Raw genomic sequence first — 20,567 nt, 5'->3', positions numbered from 1 at the left:
GATTGAATCAGTTTGAAGAATAATGTTTCCCATTTAGAGAATTATGTTCTAGCTGGGTTTGATTTTGGTGGTTCAAGAGAATAAGCTGTTCTTTTTTAAACTAGAAGTTCCCTGAAAAGTACTTTAGTTTGGTTCAGAGTAAGTGGCAGTTTGATTCTAATTGCATGGCATAGGTTATTCACAATTCCCCTCAAAAACCTAAATTATTACTGAATTAAATACACACACACTATACATTCTTATTTTTTTTTACACTATTCATTCTTTATACATTATTCTTTTTAAGTTTCAATTCAAAGAATACTTTTTAAACATAATCATTTAGAATATTTCTGGAGTTCAAGTTCAGAACTTAAAATATTTTATAAATATCCCTTTTTTTCTAAAACACCTCAAGTGTTCCATTTACTAATGTGTACTGATCTTCACAGTCCAAAACTGACATTATTACTCCAGTTTGTACTACATTTTTTTGTGTTGTCTTTGGCTCTCCAGCATCTATTCTACCCTTTTTGGTAAGAACATTTAGTTTTCTTTTACCTCCAACAGGATAAGTCTGGTAGGACTATTAATCCAGGTGCCTTCCCCTCATCCAAAGTTTTTCAGCACTTTTGATCTATGTGGCTAGATAATTCTGTTTTGCAGGGGCTGACACTATAGGATATTTAGCATTCCTGGCCTCTACCCACTAGATGCCAGCAGCAATTGCTCCTAGTTATAGCTAAAAATGCCTCTAGACATTGCCCACTGGGAGGATATAACTGCCCCCAGCTGAGAACCACTGTACTAACCAAAGGACATAAAGATGACTCAAGTCATGCCAACATAATGTTCCTCCTTGCTCTGACTCGTGAGCAGAGAATGAAACTCACTTGGATTTTGGTAGTGTCTCTTTAGGTCCTTGCTTCTGGAACTTTAGGAGCTACCCTGACTCCTGTCCATTTCCCAGCTTGATGCTAAACCTTCTCACCAATCCTGAGACTCTCCATACTTTTATCAACTAATTCCCATTTTGCTAAAGTTAACACATTTCTGTGACTTCTCAAAGACAAATAACCTGTTAAAAGGTGGATACCACAGGTACTGAGATCAGGAAGAAACTCTCAATTCACAGATTAGGAAACAGAGGAAGGACACTGGATTGGGATCAGGAGATCTGGGACTGAGTCTGACTCTGCTGTTCCTTGGCTATGATCTTGAACACTGTTTCCTCAGTTGAAAAGTGGAGATCAACGACCACCTTACCTTCTTGTCAGGGTTGTTAAGAGGGATAAAGTAAAAAACATATACAGTTGACTCTTGAACAACATGAGTTTGAACTGTGTGGGTGCACTTAAATACATTAATTTTTTCAATACAGTACAATACTTTAAGTGCATTTTCTCTTCCTTATGATTTTAACATTTTCTTCTCCCTAGCTTACTTTGTTGTAAGAATACAGTATGTGATACATTTAACATACAAAAGATGTGTTAAGTCTACTGTTTATGTTATTGGTAAGGCTTCTGGTCAATGGCAGGCTATTAGTAAAGTTTTTTTAATTATTATTATGTTAATCACCATACATCATTAGTTTTTGATGTAGTGTTCCATGATTCATTGTTTGCGTATGACACCAGTGCTCCATTCAATACGTGCCCTCTTTAATACCCATCACCGGACTAACCCATCCCCCCCCTCCCCTCTAGAACCCTTAGTTTGTTTCTCAGAGTCCATAGTCTCTCATGGTTCGTCTAGTAGTTAAGTTTTTGAGAAGTCAAAAGTTATACACTGATTTTTGACTGAGTGTGGGGGGCGGCCCCTAACCCTTGTGTTATTCAATAGCTAACTACATTTATCTTTAAAAGCTGTTGAGAACAAGCTAGTATATGTGCTGCCGAAGCGAGCACTGTTGAGAACGAGCTAGATCAAGGAATACAGATATTCTGAAGCACAGAGAAGGGACATAATGAGATCAATGGAGTGAAAAATAGAAACAAATTCATCTGAAGTATTCACTGATATCACCTCTTTCTTTAAAATTTGCTAACCAACCAGTGCGTGTGAGATACTACATACTTGGCCCTATATAAGCTGCCAGTAGAAGTGAAACACATGATTCCTGTTAACAAGGAACTTAAAAATCTTTTATCTTTAAAGATTTTATTTATTTATTTGACAGAGAGAGACACAGCGAGAGAGGAAATACAAGCAGGGGGAGTGGGAGAGGGAGAAGCAGGCTTCCCACTGAGCAGGGAGTCCGTCGTGGGGCTCGACCCCAGGACCCTGGGATCATGACCTGAGCCAAAGGCAGACGCCTAATGACTGAGCCACCCAGGCACCCCAAGGAGCTTAAAAATCTAATAATAGTTAACAGTGGCAACTTTTCTAGGTCATCTAATCCAGTCTCATTTCATAAATGATGGTTATGGTCTAGACAGGGGTCAGGACATAAGACAAATCACAACATTTTTTATAAAGATTTTACTTATTTGTCAGAGAGAGAGAGCATAAGCGGGGGGGAGGGGCAAAGGGAGAGGGAGAAGCAGGCTTCCGGCTGAGCAGGGAGCCCAATGAGGGGTTTGATCCCAGCATCCCAGGATCATGATCTGAGCCAAAGGCAGATGCTTAACCGATAGAGCCACCCAGGTACCCTGACAAATCACAATATTGAAACATAAACGTTAAATGTATATTATTAAACCACTCCAGTAAAAGAGTAAATACACTAAATAAATTAATGAGTACCCCGAAAGCAGGACTATGTTTGTTTGACTTGGTATTGCTAGCGCTGAGTATAATGACAAGGATCAAGTAGAAAAATCAGTATCTAATGAAAGTCTGAAATGTTTTTAGTTATGTCTCCATTCATTCATAGAACACTCAAAGCCACTAAATACAAGCAGTTGTGCTAGTCTCAGAAAATTAAAAAATTACTTTGATACAATCCAAATATTCATGGAACCCAAATTAAAACTGGGGAGACAGACACATAAAGTAAATGCTAGTGATAAATTATAAATAACATTATAAAGGTATAAGCAAAACACTGTAAGAACAGAAAAGTATAAGATGTTTGTCATCTGGCGGGAGAAATGAATGTTATGCCTCAGGAAAAGGTGTAATGAAAGATCAGCAGACAATTCGTGCAGGAAAGAAGGGTAATAGGATTCCAAGTAGAACACAAGCAAAGGCCTAGATTACAACTGGAGAAGGGGTGAGAAAACAACTAGAGACCACTATATGATCAGTCACACATTTGAAAAACTACTCTGGCAACCATCTAAAAAACAGATCGGGGCCCTGGGCGGCTCAGTCGGTTAAGCATCTGCCTCCGGCTCAGGTCATGATCCTGGAGTCCTGGGATTGAGCCCTGAGTCAGGCCCTGTGTCAGGCCCTGTGCTCAGCAAGGAGCCTGCTTCTCCCTCTCCCTCTATTCCTCCCCCACTCGTGTTATCTATTGCTATCTCTCTCTCTCAAATAAATAAATCTTTTTAAAAATTTTAAGAAATAGGGCGCCTGGGTGGCTCAGTTGGTTAAGCGACTGCCTTCAGCTCAGGTCACGATCCTGGAGTCCCGGGATCAAGTCCCGCATCGGGCTCCTTGCTCAGCAGGGAGTCTGCTTCTCCCTCTGACCCTCTTCCCTCTCGTGCTCTCTGTCTCTCATTCTCTCTCTCTCAAATAAATAAATAAAATCTTTAAAAAAAAAACTGTATTAAAAAAAATTTTAAGAAATTAAAAACAAAAAAAAAAGATCAAAGATGATTAAGAATGGGTATTAGGACTAGAACACTTCCAGTTCATAACGTCAGAAAACACCAAAAACCTTCATTCTTATGGTAACACACAAAAACATCAAAATATAAAAATCACACTCCCAGGGGTGCTTGGGTGGCTCTCAGTCAGTTAAGTGTCTGACTCGTGGTTTCGGATCAGGTCATGATCTTGCAGTTGTGGGATTGAGACCCACACTGAGCTCTGTACTCCGCTTGGATTCCTTTGGGTTCTTTCTTTTTTTGCCCCTCCCCCTGCTTGCACGTGTGCATACACTCTCTCCCTCTAAAATTAATTAATTAATTAATTTTAAAAAATCTTAAAAGAGTGAGTGTGGGTAGTAGGAAGAGGAGGCCTGAGGCTGGAGAAATTTTTATCAAAAACAGACCAGACTGATAGAATTCTTGGGAGATGATGGAGGAGGAAGGACAAGGAATTTGTGTCCCCCCACCCAGATAACAAATGCACTTGCAGAGTCCACCTGATACAAACGATTTTTGAACTCCAGAGTTTGCTGAAGGCTTGCAACTTCCTGGGAAGACTTGGACAGCGAAGTGCAGGTTATTTCTATTCTCAGTACAAAATGAGCCCTATCCCCATGCTCACCCACACTGCAGGGCACTATCCTATAAATACTGGGAATCTGTGCTCTGATAGCTGTTTCTGATCACACGTGTGCAAACAGGTAGGCAGCCATTCTTGTTACATCTACGTCTCTAGCAAAAATGACTTCCAGAGGATTTAATGATCAAGTGCCATCCTCCCCTGCCCTTCATTTTGCTCTTTCTCCTCTTTTGGGGGTCAGACACTGAAACTAGACATTCAAAAACAACTGAGTATATGTAAATAATCAGGAAGTGAAAATGCATGCTAGGACAGAGAAAAGCTCACAAAGGAACTTAGAAGACCTTATGTCCCAGCACAGTCCTAACCTAAAACAATAAAAAAAGAAAAAAAAGAAAAGAAAACTAACCCAAAACAGCAAAGCCCTAAGAAGGGGAAGAATCTGACTTCCAAAGTTACAATGTTATTAGATTCAAATGCCCAGTTTTCAACAAAACTCACAAGGCAAACAAAGAAACAGGAAAGTATGGCCCAAAGGAAAACATTAAATCAACAGAAACTGTTGCTAACAAAGACCTCATGGCAGTTATACTGACCAAAGACCTTAAAACAATTGTTTTAAAGATGCTCAAAGGGTGCCTGGGTGGCTCAGTCAGTTAAGCGACTGCCTTCGGCTCAGGTCATGATCCTGGAGTCCCGGGATCGAGTCCCGCATCGGGCTCCCCGCTCGGTGGGGAGTCTGCTTCTCCCTCCGATCCTCCCCCGCCATGTGCTCTCTCTCTCTCTCTCAAATAAATAAATAAAAATCTTTAAAATAAAAAAAAAAGATGCTCAAAGAACCAAAGGGCGATGTGGACAAAGTAAACAAAAGTGAAAATATTAATGAAGAGAACACCTGAAATGTAACCAAAAATAACTTCTAGAGTTGAAAAGTACAGTAAGTGAAATGAAAATTCCCTAGACGGATTCAAATGCAGATCTGAACAGGCAGAAGAAAACCAGCAAACTTGGTGACTGTATAATGGATATTATTGAGACTGAGAAACAGAAATAAAAAAGACTGAAGAGAACAGTGCCTAAGGGACCTATATGACACCACCCAGTGGACCAACAGATGTATCATAGGACTCCCAGGAGAAGAGAGAAAGGGGAACAGAGAATATCTGAAGAAATAATGGCTGAAAACTTCCTAAATCTGATGAAAGACATGAATATAAACATTCTTCTTGAATGCTCAATGACCTCCAAGTAAGATGAATTTAAAGAGAACCACACTGACACACATAATCAAATCTTCAAAAGCTGAAAGATAAAGAGTCTTAAAAACAAGATAGAAACAAATCACATCACATGCAAGAAATGCTCAGTAAGATTATCAGCAGACTGTTCATCAGAAACTCTGGAGACCAGAATGTAGTGGGCTGATATATTCAAAGTACTAAAAGAAAAACTGTCACTAAAAACTTAGACCAGCAAATTATTTCTTCAAAAGTAAGAAAGAAATTAAGACATTCCCAGATAAACAAAAGCTGAAAGAGTTTCTTGCCAAGAGACATGCGATGCAAGAAATGCTCAAGGGAGTCCTATAGGATGAAATAAAAGAATACCTTACAGTAATGTGTAGCCGTGTGAAGAAATAAAGATTTCAATATAGATTAAGTATTATTGTAACGATGGTTGGTACTACATTTTAAAATTTTCTACATGATTTAAAAGACTAGTAAATTAAAAAAAAAGTATTAGTCTAAAACCTAGTATTGTTTACCTTTGGTTTGTAACTCTAAATCTTGTTTTTTTTTTTCAAAATTTAAAGACAAATGTATTTAAAAGGATTATCAGTCTAAGTTTTGGGGCACATATTTATTTGTAAATAAAGACACATGTATTTTTTTACATCAAATGTCAAAATATATAATCAATTTTAGATACATTTTATATATATCTATACTTATATATAGATATAAAGAGGTAGAGATGGACCTGTAAAGGAGCAGAGTTTGTATGTTATTGAAGTTAAACTACAATACATTCAAATTAGAGTGTTAGAACTTTAGGATGTTACATGTAATCCCCATGCTAACCACATAGAAAATAGCTACTGAACACACACAAAAGGAAATGAGAGTGCCCCCAACAAAATCAACCCAAGGAGGTCCACACCAAGACAATGAATAAACCTATTAGCTGATTTTTCAGCAGAAACACTGCAAACCAGAAGAGAGTAACATGAGATATTCAAAGTACTGAAAGGAAAAAACCTCCATCCAAGAATACTCTATCCAGCAAGGTTATCCTTCAAAATAGGAGAGATAAAGAGTTTCATAGACAAACAAAACTTAAAGAAGTTCATCACCATTAGACCAGCCTTATAAGAAACAATAAAGGAAATTCTTTCCTTTACCTGAGTGAATAGAAAAGGTTATAACAGGATTAAGGAAATTATGAAAGGAAAAAATTTCAAAGATAAATGCAAAAATATAACAAAAGTAGTAGATTAATCACTTATAAAACCTGTATGGAGGTTAAAGCACAAAAGCAATAAATCAATTATACCTATAAAAATCAGCCAAGGGAGTCACAAAATAAAAGAATGTAAAGTAAGACATCCTATACATCCACTGTGGTTGGTGGAGGGAAATAATTTATTGCTTTTAGAATGAGTTCAAACTTAAGCAACCCATAAGATGTTATATATAAACCTAAAAACAACCACAAATCAAAAACCTGTAATAGATACACAAAAAATAAAGAACATGGAATCCAGGCATATCACTGAAGAAGGCCATCAAAGCGTAAGGCAAAAGAGCAAGAGAAGGAAGGAACAGAGGACTATAAGAACAACTGTAAAACAAGTAGGGGCACCTGGGTGGCTCAGTTGGTTTCAGCTGAGGTCATGATCTCAGGGTGGTGAGATCAGGCCCTGTTGCACTCCACACTCGGCACAAGAGTCCACTTGAGATTCTCTTCCTCTCCCTCTCTTTCCCCTTCTGCTCCTCCCCACCATTTGCATACATGCATGTGTGCACACCCTCTTATAAATAAATAGATAGATAAATAAATAAATAAAATATTTAAAACACAACCATAAAATAAGTAACAAATGTTAGGAGTATATACCTATGAATAATTATTTATTTTTATTATTTTTTTAAGATTTTATTTATTTATTTGACAGAGGCACAGCGAGAGAGGGAACACAAGCAGGGGGAGTGGGAGAGGGAGAAGCAGGCTTCCTGCGGAGCAGGGAGCCCGATGCGGGGCTCGATCCCAGGACCCTGGGATCATGACCTGAGCCGAAGGCAGACGCTTAATGACTGAGCCACCCAGGCGCCCCTCAATAATTACTTTAAATTTAAATGGACTAAATGCTCTCATAAAAAGACATAGTGTTACTGAATGGATAAAAAAGCAAGACATATGTATATGCTGCCTACAAGAGAATCACTTCAGACCCAAAGATACATGCAGACTGAAAACGAAGGGATGGAGAAGCATTTATTAGGCAAATGGAATTAAAAAAAAAAAAAACGGAGCAGCAATACTTATTAGACAAAACAGACCTTAAAAGACTGTAACAAGAGACAAAGGACACTACATAATGATAAAGGGAACAATCCAACAAGAGGATATAACCATCGTAAATAGTTATGCACCCAACATGGGAGCACCTAAATACATAAAGCAACTATTAACAGACATAAAGGAAAAAGTTGACAGTAATACAATAATAGTAGGGGACTGGAAAGACATTCCATGCTCATGGTTGGAAGAACAAATATCGTTAAAAGGTCTATATTATCCAAAGAAATGTATACATTTAGCATAATCCCTATCAAAATACCAACAGCATTATTCACAGAGCCATAATAATCCTGAAAAATTGTATGGAACCACAATGGACCCTGAATAGCCAAAGACACCTTGAAAAAGAAAAGCAAAGCTAGAGGCATCACAATTCCAGACTATTACAAACTAGTTATCAGAACAGTATGGTATAGGCACAAAAACAGACACATAGATCAATAGAACAGAATAGAAAACCCAGAAATAAACCCACAATTATATAGTCAATTAATCCTTGACAAAGCAGGAAAGAATATCCAATGGGAAAAGGACAGTCTCTTCAACAAATGGTGTTGGGAAAACTGGACAGCAACATGCAAGATAAAGAAACTAGACCACTTTCTTACACCATACACAAAAATAAACTCAAAATGGATTAAAGACCTAAATAGGTCTTAGACCATAAAAATCCTAGAACACATGCAGTAGTATCTCCGACATCAACCATAGCAACATTTTTCTAGATATGTCTCCTGACACAAAGGAAACAAAAGCAGAAGTAAACTATTGGGCCTACATCAAAATAAAAAGCTCTGCACGGTGAAGGAACAATCAACAAAACTGAACAGCAACCTATGAAATGGGAGGGAATATTTGCAAATGACATATCCAATAAAGATTATCCAAATATATAAAGAACTTATAAAACTCAACACCCCAAAATAATCCAATTAAAAATGGGCAGAATATATGAACAGACATTTTTCCAAAGAAGACATCCAGATGGCTGGGGTGCCTGGGTGGCTCAGCTGGTTTAAGCGTCTGCCTTTGGCTTGGGTCATGACCCCAGAGTTGTGGGATCGAGCCCCATGTCGGGCTCCCTGCTCAGCGGTCTGCCTGCCACTCCCCCTGCTTGTGCTCTGTCTCTCTCAAATAAATAAAATCCAAAAAAAAAAAAAAAAGACATACAAATGGCTAACAAACCCATGAAAAGATGCTCAACATCACTCATCATCAGGGAAATGCAAATCAAAACTACAATGAAATATCACCTCACACCCGTCAGACTGACTAAAATCAACAACACAAGAAACAGATGTTGGCGAAGAGGTGGAGAAAAAGAAACCCTTGTACACTGTTTGGTGCGGATGCAAACTGGTGCAGCCACTGCGGAAAACAGTATGGAGGTTCCTCAAAAAGTTAAAAATGGAACTACCCTACAATCCAGCAATTGCACTACTGGGTATTTACCCAAAGAATACAAAAACACGGGGCACCTGGGTGGCTCAGTCGTTAAGCGTCTACCTTTGGCTCAGGTCATGATCCCAGGGTCCTGGGATCGAGTCCCACATCAGGCTCCAGCCCCACATCGGGCTCCCTGCTCGGCGGGAAGCCTGCTTCTCCCTCTCCCACTCCTCCGCTTGTGTTCCTGCTCTCGCTAACTCTCTCTCTCTCTCTGTCAAATAAATAAATAAAATCTTAAAAAAAATTTTTTTTCTTTAAAAAAAAAATACAAAAACAGCAATTCAAAGGAACACATGCACCCCTATGTTTATAGCAACATTATTTACAATAGCCAAGATACAGAAGCAGCCCAAGTGTCCATCAATTGATGAATGGATAAAGAAGATGGTGAGATAAAGAAATTTGTATTAAATTTTTTAACATCAGCCATAGGAACATTTTTTCTTTATAGGTGTCTTCAGGCAAGGGAAACAAAAGCAAAGTTAAACTACTGCAACTAGAGCAAAATAAAAAGCCTTTGCACAGTGAGGGAAACCATCAACAAAAAAAGACAACCTACTGGATGGCAGAAGGTATTTGCAAATGATATATCCAATAAGGGGTTAATATCCAAAATATATAAAGAACTCATAAAAACCATAAAAAAACCCAAAAAACAGATCATCCAGTTAAAAAAATGGGCAGATGGGGGCACCTGGCTGGCTCAGCTGGTAGAGCATGCAACTCTTGATTTCAAGATCATGAGTTCAAGCCCCACATTAGGCATGGAACCAACTTAAAATTTGAAAAAAAAAAAGAAAAAAAGAAAATGGGCAAAGGACCTGAATAGACATTTTTTCCAAGAAAGACATACAGATGGCCAACAGACACATGAAATGATGCTCAACATCACTATTCATCAAGAAATGCAAATCAAAGCCACAATGAAATATCACCTTACACCAGTCAGAATAGCTAAAATCAAAAACACAAGAAATAACAAGTGTTGGTAAGGATGTTCTCCACATCTAAAAAGGAACCCTCATGCACTATTGGTGGGAATACAAAGTGGTGCAGCTGCTGTGGAAAACAGTATGGAGGTTCCTCAAAAAAATTAAAAATAAAATTACCATATGATCCAGTAACTGCACTACTGAGTATTTATACAAAGAAAGCAAAAACACTAATTTGAAAAGATATAAGGATGCTTATGTTTATGGAAGCATTATTTACAATAACCAAGATACAGAAGCAATCCAAGTGTCCACTGACAGATTAATAGATAAAGAAAATGTGGTGTGTACACACACACACACACACACACACACACACACACACACACACTGGAATATTACTCAGCCACAAAAACAGATCTTGCCATTTGCAACAACACGGATAGACCTAGATAGTATTATGCTAAGTGAAGTAAGTCAGTCAGAGAAAGACAAATACTTTTTAATTTCACTCATATGTGGAATTTAAGAAGCCAATGGACAAAGAAAAAAGGACACAAACAAAAAAACAGACACTTAAATACATAGAACAAATTGGTGGTTGCCAAAGGGAAGAGGGGTGGGGAAGATGAGTGAAATAGAAAAAGGGGCTTAAGAGTATACTTACTTTGATGCACAATGCATGATGTATAGGATTCTTGAATCATTGTGTTAATTATACAATTTAAAAAAGGAAATGAGAAAGGAATTTAACCATTTTACTACAAAAAAATGAACTAAACAAAAAGATAGTAATACAGTAAATGGAGGACAAAAAAAGCTGTAAGTAGCATATACAGAAAACAAACAGGACAGAATTTCTCCCCTAATTAGTAATTACTTTAAATGTAAATGGATTAAGCTTTCCAATCACAAAAATAGAGACTGACAGAATAGATTAAAAACACTTGACCCATCTATATGTTACCTACAAGAGTCACTTTAGATCCAAAAACACATATAGATTGAATGCGAAAGAATGGAAAATGATGTTCTGTGCAAATGGTAATGAAAAGAAACTGGGGGTGGGGGAGACCAGTTTTTTTAACTGGCTCAGTCAGTTAAGCATCCAACTCGATATAGGCTCAGGTCATGATCTCAGTGTTGTGAGATCAAGTCCTGCATCAGGCTCTGTGTTGAGTGTGGACCTACTTAAGATTCTTTTTCTCCGTCTCCCTCAGTCCCTCGCTGCCTTACCCCCCCAAAAAAGAAAGAGACTAGAGATGTCTATAGTAACAACAGACAAAATAGACTTGAGATCAGAAAGTTACAAGAGACAAAGAACATTATACATTAAAAAAGGTTCCAAAACTGCAAGATGATGTAACAATTATAAACATTTATACAGCTGATAACAGAGAATCAAAATATATGACAGAATTGAAGGGAGAATTAGCAAAATGCAAATCAAAAGTACAATAATATATCACCTCACATTCACTAGGATGGCTAATATAAATATACATACACATACACACACACAGAAAACGAAAATAAGTATTGGCAAGATTGTGGAGCCACTGGAATCCTTGCACACAGCAGGATTATTAAATGATACAGCTGCTGTGGAATACAGTATGGCAGTTCTTCAAAAAATAAGACTCACCATATGATCGACCAATTCCATTTCTGGATATATACCCTAAAGATTGATGCAGGGTCTCGAAGAGATGTTTGTACACTCGTGTTCACTGCAGTATTATTCACAATAGCTAAAGTGCAGAAGCAACCCAAGTGTCCACAGATGAATGCATAATCATAAGGTAGTGTGTATATATATATATATATACATACATATATATATATATATACACAATGGAATATTATCCAGTCTTAAAAAGGAAAATTCTGCAATACAACATGGACGAACTTTAAGAACATTATGCTAAGTGAAATAAATCAGTCACAAAAAGACAAATACTATATGATTCCACTTATGTGAGGTATTTAGTCAAAATCAATAGAGAGTAGAATGGTGGTTGCTCAGGGGCTGGGGAAAGAGAAGAATGGAGATTTATTGTTTAATGTGTGCAGGGTTTCAGTTTTTACAAGATGAAAAGAATTATGGAGATTGTGGTAGTGATAACTGCACATTACAAATGCATTTAAAACCATGAACTGTATTAATCAAAAATGGTTAAGATGGTAAATTTTATGTTATATGTATTTTACTCAATTAAAAAAACTGGGAAAAAAAAAAAAAGAAGAGGCCAGGCAAACTATGGGCAATTGTGGGTGCAGGAAGGGCAGGCTAATGTCTGGAAAATCCCTCCAAATATTAACCACTTGCTGGAGTTATTAGCACTCCACCCTAATCTCTTCCCAATTCTGCTGAGAAAAGAGAAGTGAAGGTGGAATTGAAAAGCAGAAAGAACCCATATTCACATATTCTACAGCTGCCTGAAACTCTTCACTCTAAAGGCAAAAGTTAAATACCAGTCGAAACTGGCCTAGGCCTATGTAGTCATAGCCATAGTCAGCACCACATCAGCAGCAACAAGGGTTGATCAGAGCAGAGTTCCAGCTTCTTAAGCTCAGGCCAAATAACTGATGAACTTAACATGTGGTGATTACTCATCATGAAAGATAAAGCTGAGGCAAGTGTCAAGAATGTAGCTTGTTTTTGATTTTCACACTTGAGTAGAAGGAAACACTGGCACTCAAACTCAAAACACTAGGTTTCAGTGGCCCCTGAGACACCAAAGTAGAGAGGCCAAGCAGATAGTTGGAGATAAGTCTACAAGCTCAGATGAACAGTCTTGACTGAGTGGGTGTCCTCTGGGGTCCCATCTTTCCCTACCAGCAGTCTCTGGAACATTCTAGGGAGTCCATAAAGTAAAAAAATATTTTTATACTACTACTACCACTACTACATTACCTGTTATTTTCTCTGTAATTCTCTCATAAATACACACTAGAATTTTCCAGATAGTAAATGACACCACAAAAGACTAAATGTAAAATATTTACTTGCATTTTTCTAACTCAAACATTAAAGCCATTTGCAAAAATGTAAAACAATGGCTCTCCTCTCACTAAACATTTTGGAAGTAGTTATCTTTAATTAAAAATGTTGTTACTGGGGCATCTGGTTGGCGCAGTTAGTAGAGCATGCAACTCTTGATCTCAGGGTCGTGAGTTCAAGTCCCATACTGGGCGTAAAGCTTACTTAAAAAATAAATAAAATAAAAACAAAAATTTTATGTTATTAACATGTACTGAGTTTATACTTTTCTTATCCTATTTTTTACTATAGTTGACATAGGAGATTAGTTTCAGCTGTACAACATAATTATTTCATATTTATACATATTGCAAAATCATCACCAAAATCCATCTAGTTAACATCCATCACCACATATAATTACAATATTTTTTCTTTTAAGATCTTTTAAGATCTACCATTAGCAACTTTCAAATATACAACATATGGTATTATTAACTACAGTTGCCAAGGTATACATTACATCCCCATGACTTATATAATTCTAAAATTGGAAGTTTGTACCTTTTGACCCCCTTTAACCATTTTGTCCACTCTCTTCACTCCCCACCTCTGACAACTACCAATTTGTTCTCTATGAACTTTTTTTTTTTTTTAAGATGACACATATAGGGGAGGCTGGATGGCTCAGTCGGTTAAGCTTCAAGCCCCATGTTGGGCTCTGTGCTCAGCAGGGAGTCTGCTTGAAGATTCTCCCCCTCTACCCCTCCCCCCACTTGTGTGCATGCACTGTCTCTCAAATAAATATATCTTTAAAAATAGATGACACATATGAATAAACTCACATGGTATTTGTCTTCCCCTGACTTATTTCACTTAGCACAATGCCCTCAAGGTTCATCCATGCTGTTGCAAATGGGAAGATTTCATTCTTTTTTTTATGGCTGAGTAATATTCCATTGTAATATACGTACCACTATTTCTGTATTCATCCACTGATGGGTAATTAGGTTGTTTCCTTATCTTGGCTACTACAAATAATGCAGCAGATACCATTTTAAGTTAGTGTTTTCATTTTTCTGAATCATACGGTAGTTCTATTTTTAATTTTTTGAGGAACCTTCACACTGTTTTCCACAGTGGCTGCACCAATTTACATTCCCACCAACAGTGTAAGAGGGTTCCCTTCTCTCCATATCCTTACTAGCACTCCTTTCTTATTGTTATTTTAAATTCAAAACCATAAAACATTTCCTCAGTTTTAACTCTGAATATGGTAAATATAGATAGAAATATACCACTTAAATAAAAACTCACTATTATTTAAAAATGTAAAGGGTTCCTTAGACCAAAAATTTGAGAATGGCTGGACTAAAGATATAAATCTAAATACAGACATTAAATAAAACCATGGATGAGCTTAAAGCTTGCCTGTGAGACTTCAGGTGGTGGACCAGGAATTCTGAGAAACCTGACAACTGAAAAGCTGGACAAAGTACATAAATATTTAGGGGAAGACCTCAGATCCAGGCAACATCAGTGGAAGAATGGGGGCCTAGATAAATGAACTAGGCTTCTGTATCTGTTTTTCCCCTGGCATCAGTTTCTGGTTTTGCTGATACGACGAGGGTACCTACAAGGCTAGAAGGTTTGGAAGTGCTTTTTTTTTTTCCCTTTTTCCTTTTTTGAACAGCTTTATTTGGTTCTAGTTTGCTATACCATAAGGTCACTCTTTTAAAGATTTTTTTTTTTTTATTTGAGAGAGCGAGAATGAGAGAGAGAGAGCACATGAGAGGGGGGAGGGTTGGAGGGAGAAGCAGACTCCCCGCTGAGCGGGGAGCCCGATGCGGGACTCGATTCTGGGACTCCAGGATCATGACCTGAGCCGAAGGCAGTCACTTAACCGACTGAGCCACCCAGGCGCCCAAGGTCACTCTTTTATAAAACTCTAAGGTTTTATATTCATAGAATTTTGCAGTTATCTAATTTTTTAAAAAGATTTTAAACAACCCTGCTTAAACCCTGTTAAAGAACCCTGCATTCAATCTTTAAGGATTTTATTTGGGAGAGTGTGCATGCACTGAGCATGGAGCCTGGTGAGGGGCTCCATCCCAGGACCCTAGGATCATGACCTGTACATGGATCATGATGTACTCCCTCTGCCCCTCCCACACGCTCTCTCTCTCTTCTCTCAAATAAATAAAATCTTTTTCTTTCCTTTGAGACAGAGAGAGAATACAAGCAAGGAGGAGGGTCAGAGAGGGAGAAGCAGACTTTCTGCTGAACAGGGAGCCCAATGTGGGGCTCCATCTCAGGACCCTGAGATCATGACCTGAGCCGAAGGCAGACGCTTAACCGAGCCACCCAGGCAGTCCTCAAAGAAATAAAATCTTAAAAAAAAAAAAAAAAAAGACTATTTTTAGACCACTTGTAAGTTCACAAAAAAAACTGAGACAACAATACAGAGTTCCCACATAACCCCTCCCCAACCTACACAGTTTTTCCCCATTACCATATTAGGGTGGTACATTTGTTACAACTTGTTACAATACAAATGAGCAAATACTAACACATTGTTATTAAAGTCATAAATTTTTCTTTTGGACAGCATTTATTTATTAAAGATTTTATTTATTTATTTTACGGAGATAAAGAGCATGCACAAGCAGGGGAAGAAGCAGGCAGAGGGAGAGGGAGAAACAGGGTCCTTCCTCTGTGGGGAGCCTGATGTGGGACTCGATCCCAGGACCCTGGGATCATGACCTGAGCCAAAGGCAGTCGCCCAACCAACTGAGCCACCCAGGCACCCTAAAGTCCATAATTATATTAGGGCTCACACTGTGTTGTATTTTCTTTAGGCTTTGAAAAAATGCATGACATCATGTATCCATCATTACAGTATCATATATAATAGTTTCACAGCCCTAAAAATCCCCTGTGCTCCCCCTATTTATCCTTCCTTTCCTCACACTCCCAAATCTCTGGCAACCACTGATCTCTTTACTGGCCCCATAGTTTTGTCTTTTCCAGAATGTACTATAGTTGGAACCATGCAGTATGTAGTCTTTCAGATTGGCTTTTTTCACTTTGTAATATGTATTTAAAGTTCCTCTACGTCTTTTCAGGAATTGATAGCTCACTTCTTTTTTTGCTGAATAATACTTCATTGTCTGGATGCATCACAAGTTTACTTTTCAATTCACCTACTAAGGGAGATCTTGGTTGCTCCTAAGTTTTGGCAATTGCGGATAAAGCTGCAATGAACAACTCTGTGGAAGTTTTTGCACTGACATAAGTTTTCAACTCATTTGGGTAAATACTAAGAAGTGCTACTGCTGTATCCTACGGTGAGAGTTAAGTAGGCTCTACGACCAATGTGGGGCCTGAACTCACGACTCGGAGATCAAGAGTCACATGCTCTACCTGACTGAGCCGGTCAGGTGCCTCAAGAGTCTTTTTTGAGGGGGAGGGGGGTGTGCCTGGGTGGCTCAATTGGTTAGGCATCTGGTTTCGGCTCAGGTAATGATCCCAGGGTCCTGGGATCAAGCCCCATGTCAGGCTCCTTGCTCAGCAGGGAGTCTGCTTCTCCCTCTCCCTGTCCCACTCCCCCTGCTTGTGCTCTCTCTCAAATAAGTAAGATGTATTTATAGTATATAATAATATATATAATGTATAATCTTATAATAAAATATATTTATTTGAGACAGAGAGCACGCACGCACACATGCACTGAGGGAAGGGTAGAGGGAGAGCAAGAGAGAAAATCTCAAGTGGACTCCATGCTAAGCATTGGGCCCAATGTGGGGCTAGATCCCACAACCCTGAGATTGAGCTGCCCTGAAACCAAGAGTCAGACCTTTAATCACATTGGGCTCTGTGCTGGGAGTGGAGCCTAAAGAAACTGCCAAATTGTCTTCCCTTGAAGTATCTGCACCCTTTTCATTCCTACCAGCAAAGATGAATGAGAGCTCTTATTTCTTCATATCCTCAATTGGCATTTGGTGTCATCTGTGTTTTGGATTTTGGCCATTCTAATAGGAGTGTAATGGTATCTCATTGTTTTAATTTACAATTCCCTAATGTTGTATTTTCATATAGTTATCTGCCATTTTTGTATCTTTTTTTGGTGAGATGTCTGTCAAGTCTTTTTGCCCTTCTTTTAATGAGATTGTCTTCTTGAGTTTTAGGAGTTCTTTGTATATTCTGGATAACGATGCTTTATCAAATAGGTGCTTCGCAAATATTTTCTCCCAGTCTGTAGTTTTCCATTCTCTTAGTATCTTTCACAGAGAAGTTTTTAATTTTTTAAAAAGTTTTGTTTATCGGGCGCCTGGGTGGCTCAGATGGTTAAGCCTCTGCCTTCGGCTCAGGTCATGATCCCAGGATCCTGGGATCAAGTCCCACATTGGGCTCCCTGCTCAGCGGGAAGCCCGCTTCTCCCTCTCCCACTCCCCCTGCTTGTGTTCCCTCTCTCGCTGTCTCTGTCAAATAAATAAATAAAATCCCTACACCCAAACCGTGAGTTTGGGGGCTCAAACCCACAACCCCAACAAAATCAAGAGTCGCATCCTCTTCCAACTGAGCCAGCTGGGCACCCTGAGAGGTTTTAAATTTTAATTAAGTCCAACTCATCCTTTCCATTGTGGATTGTGCTTTTGTATCTAAATAAGTTCTCATCAAAACTCAAGGTCACCTAGATTTTTTTGTTACCTTCCAGTTTACCATTTTGCATTTTAAATATAAACTTGCAGTACCTTTTAAGTTAATTTAAGTAAAGGTATGTGATTCGATTCTTTTTCATGCAGGTGAACAGTTGTTCCAGCACCATTTGTTGAAAAGACTAACCTTTTTCAATTGCGTGTATGTGCTCCTTTATCAAAGATCACTGGACACTATTTGCATAATTCTATTTCTGGGCTCTCTTATTCTGTTTCACTGACATCTATTCTTTTGCGAAGACCACACCACCTGGATTACTGTAGCTTTAAAGCAACACTTCAAGTTGAGAAATGGCAGTCCTCCGACTTTGTTCTTCAGTGTTGTGCAGGCTATCCTGTGTCTTCTGCCTTATGTGTAAACTTTATAGTTTGTCGATCTCCACAAAATAACTTGCTGAGATTTTGACTGGAATTGCATTGGCTCTACAGATCAAGATGGGAAGAACTGACAATGATATTGAGTCTTTCTATCAATGAACATGGAACATCTCTCCATTTACTTATTTTTTATCAGTTTTGCAGTTTTCCTCATGTAGTGTACCAGCTTTGTTAGATTTATACTTTAATATTTCATTTTTTGCTGCTGATATAAATGGTATTTTTAAAATTCAAATTCCAATTGTTCACTGCTGGTATATACGAAAGAAACGGGTTTTTGTATGTTAACCTTTTATCCTGCAACCTTATAATTCTTATTCCAGATTTTTTAGTTGTTGATTCCATGAGATTTTCTACATAGACAATCATTCTATCTGCAAACACTTTTCTTTCCTCATTTCCAATATTTACATATTTTATTTCCTTTTCTTGTCTTTTTGCATTAGTTAGGACTTCAGTATGACTCTGAATAGGAATAGTGAGAGGGGAAATACATGTGCCCAGTATTAGGGGAAAGTATATAGTGTCTCACAATTAAGGATAATGTTAGCTGCAGGGTTTTTGTAGACGTTCTGTATTAAATTTATGAAGTTCTTCCTCCACTGCTAATTTTCTGGGAGTTTTTGTTTTTTAAATCATGATTGGGAACTGAATTTTGTCAAATGCTTTTTCTGCATCTATTGATGTGATATGATTTTTATTCTTTAGCTTGTTGATGAGATGGATTACATTAATATATCTTTAACTGTTGAACCATCCTTGTGTAACTGGAATACACATGGTTGTTGTATTCTTTTCCAAGGGTTGCTATAACAACCAACCACAAATTGAATGGCTTAGAACAACAGAAATTTATTCTTTCACAGTCCTGGAGGATGGAAGTCCAAAATTAAGGTATCAGCAGGATCATGTTTCCTCCAAAGGCTCTAGGAAAGAATCCTTCTTTGCCTCTTGTAGCTTCTGGTGGTTGCTGGCAACCCTTGGTGTTTCTTGGCCTCTATATACATCACTCCAATCTCTGCCTACACCTTCACAACAACTCCCCTGTGCTGTGTCTTTGCTTCTTCACATGGCTTTCACCCAAGTCTGTGATCAAATTTCCCTCTTATAAGAATATCACTGATTGGATTACAACCCATCCTAATTCATTCACTGCATATTAACTTGGCTGCATCTGCAAAGATCCTATTTCCAAATAAGGTCACATTCACAAGTTCCAGGGGGTCATAAATTTGGAAGGGTAATACTGAACTCAGTACAGTTAAGGTATATAATTTTTTAAATACAGTTGGATTTGCTCTGGTAATATTTTGTTGAGGATTTCTGCATCTTCTATGTTCATGAGAGATACTGGTCTGTGGCTTTACTGTAATGCCTTTATCTGATTTTGGTGTGAAGTGGTATCTCATTGTGATTTTGATTCCCATTTCCTAATTATTAATTATATTAAGTTCTTTTCATGTGTTCTTTTTTTTTTTTTAGGGGGAAGGGGCAGAGAGGAAAAATCTTAAGTAGGTTCCATGCCTAGCACACAACCCAATGCGGGACTCAATCTCACAACCCTGAGATCATGACCTGAGCCAAAATCAAGAGTCAGACCCAAGTTAAGCAGCTGAGCCACCCAGGCGCCCCTCATGTGTTTCTTATCTATTTGTATATGCTCTCTGGAGAAACGTCTAATCAAATGTTCCCTGCTTTTAAATTGGGTAATTTGTCTCTCTGTTGTTGAGCTGTAAGAGTTCTTTGTATGTTCTGGAAAGTAGACCCTTACCAGATATATCAGATGAATGATTCTGTCCCATTCCATGGTTTGTCTTTTTACTTTGATGGTGTCCTTTGAAGTAAAAAAGATTTAATTTTGATGAAGTCCAATCTGTGGTCATAAAGATTTACATCTTATGTTATCATCCAGAATTTTAAAGTTTTAGTTCCTACATTTGGGTGCTTGATCCTTTGGAGTTAACTTTTGTACCTTGTGTGCGGCAAGGATCCAACTTCATTCTTTTACATGTGGATATCCATTAGGCCCTGCATCATTTCTTGAAAAGACCATTCTTTCCACCCCTGAATGGCAACCTTGTGAAAAATTAGTTTACCACAGGTCCATGGGTCTTCCAATCTCCAATCCATGAACAAGTGATGTATTTCCTTTTATTTACATTTTCTTCAATTTCTTTCAAGACATTCTGCACTTTCCAGTATGCGCCTTGC

The 20,567-nt window shown here is 38.1% G+C and overlaps 1 protein-coding gene across 2 annotated transcripts in view; it reads right to left on the bottom strand.

The window, feature by feature from the left end:
* Positions 1–20,567, bottom strand: part of PIWIL2 (piwi like RNA-mediated gene silencing 2) — a 70,559-nt gene that overhangs the window by 2,623 nt on the left and 47,369 nt on the right. The gene's annotated exons all lie outside the window — the stretch shown is intronic.

The sequence above is a fragment of the Eumetopias jubatus genome, unplaced genomic scaffold, assembly GCF_037043125.1.
Source record: "Eumetopias jubatus isolate StellerSeaLion01/CBP00866 unplaced genomic scaffold, mEumJub1_p1.0 scaffold_2, whole genome shotgun sequence".
NCBI classification, from domain to species: Eukaryota; Metazoa; Chordata; class Mammalia; order Carnivora; family Otariidae; genus Eumetopias; species Eumetopias jubatus.
The sequence above is the reverse complement of the archived record's forward strand: the minus strand, read 5'-3'. Positions and strand labels throughout refer to the sequence as shown.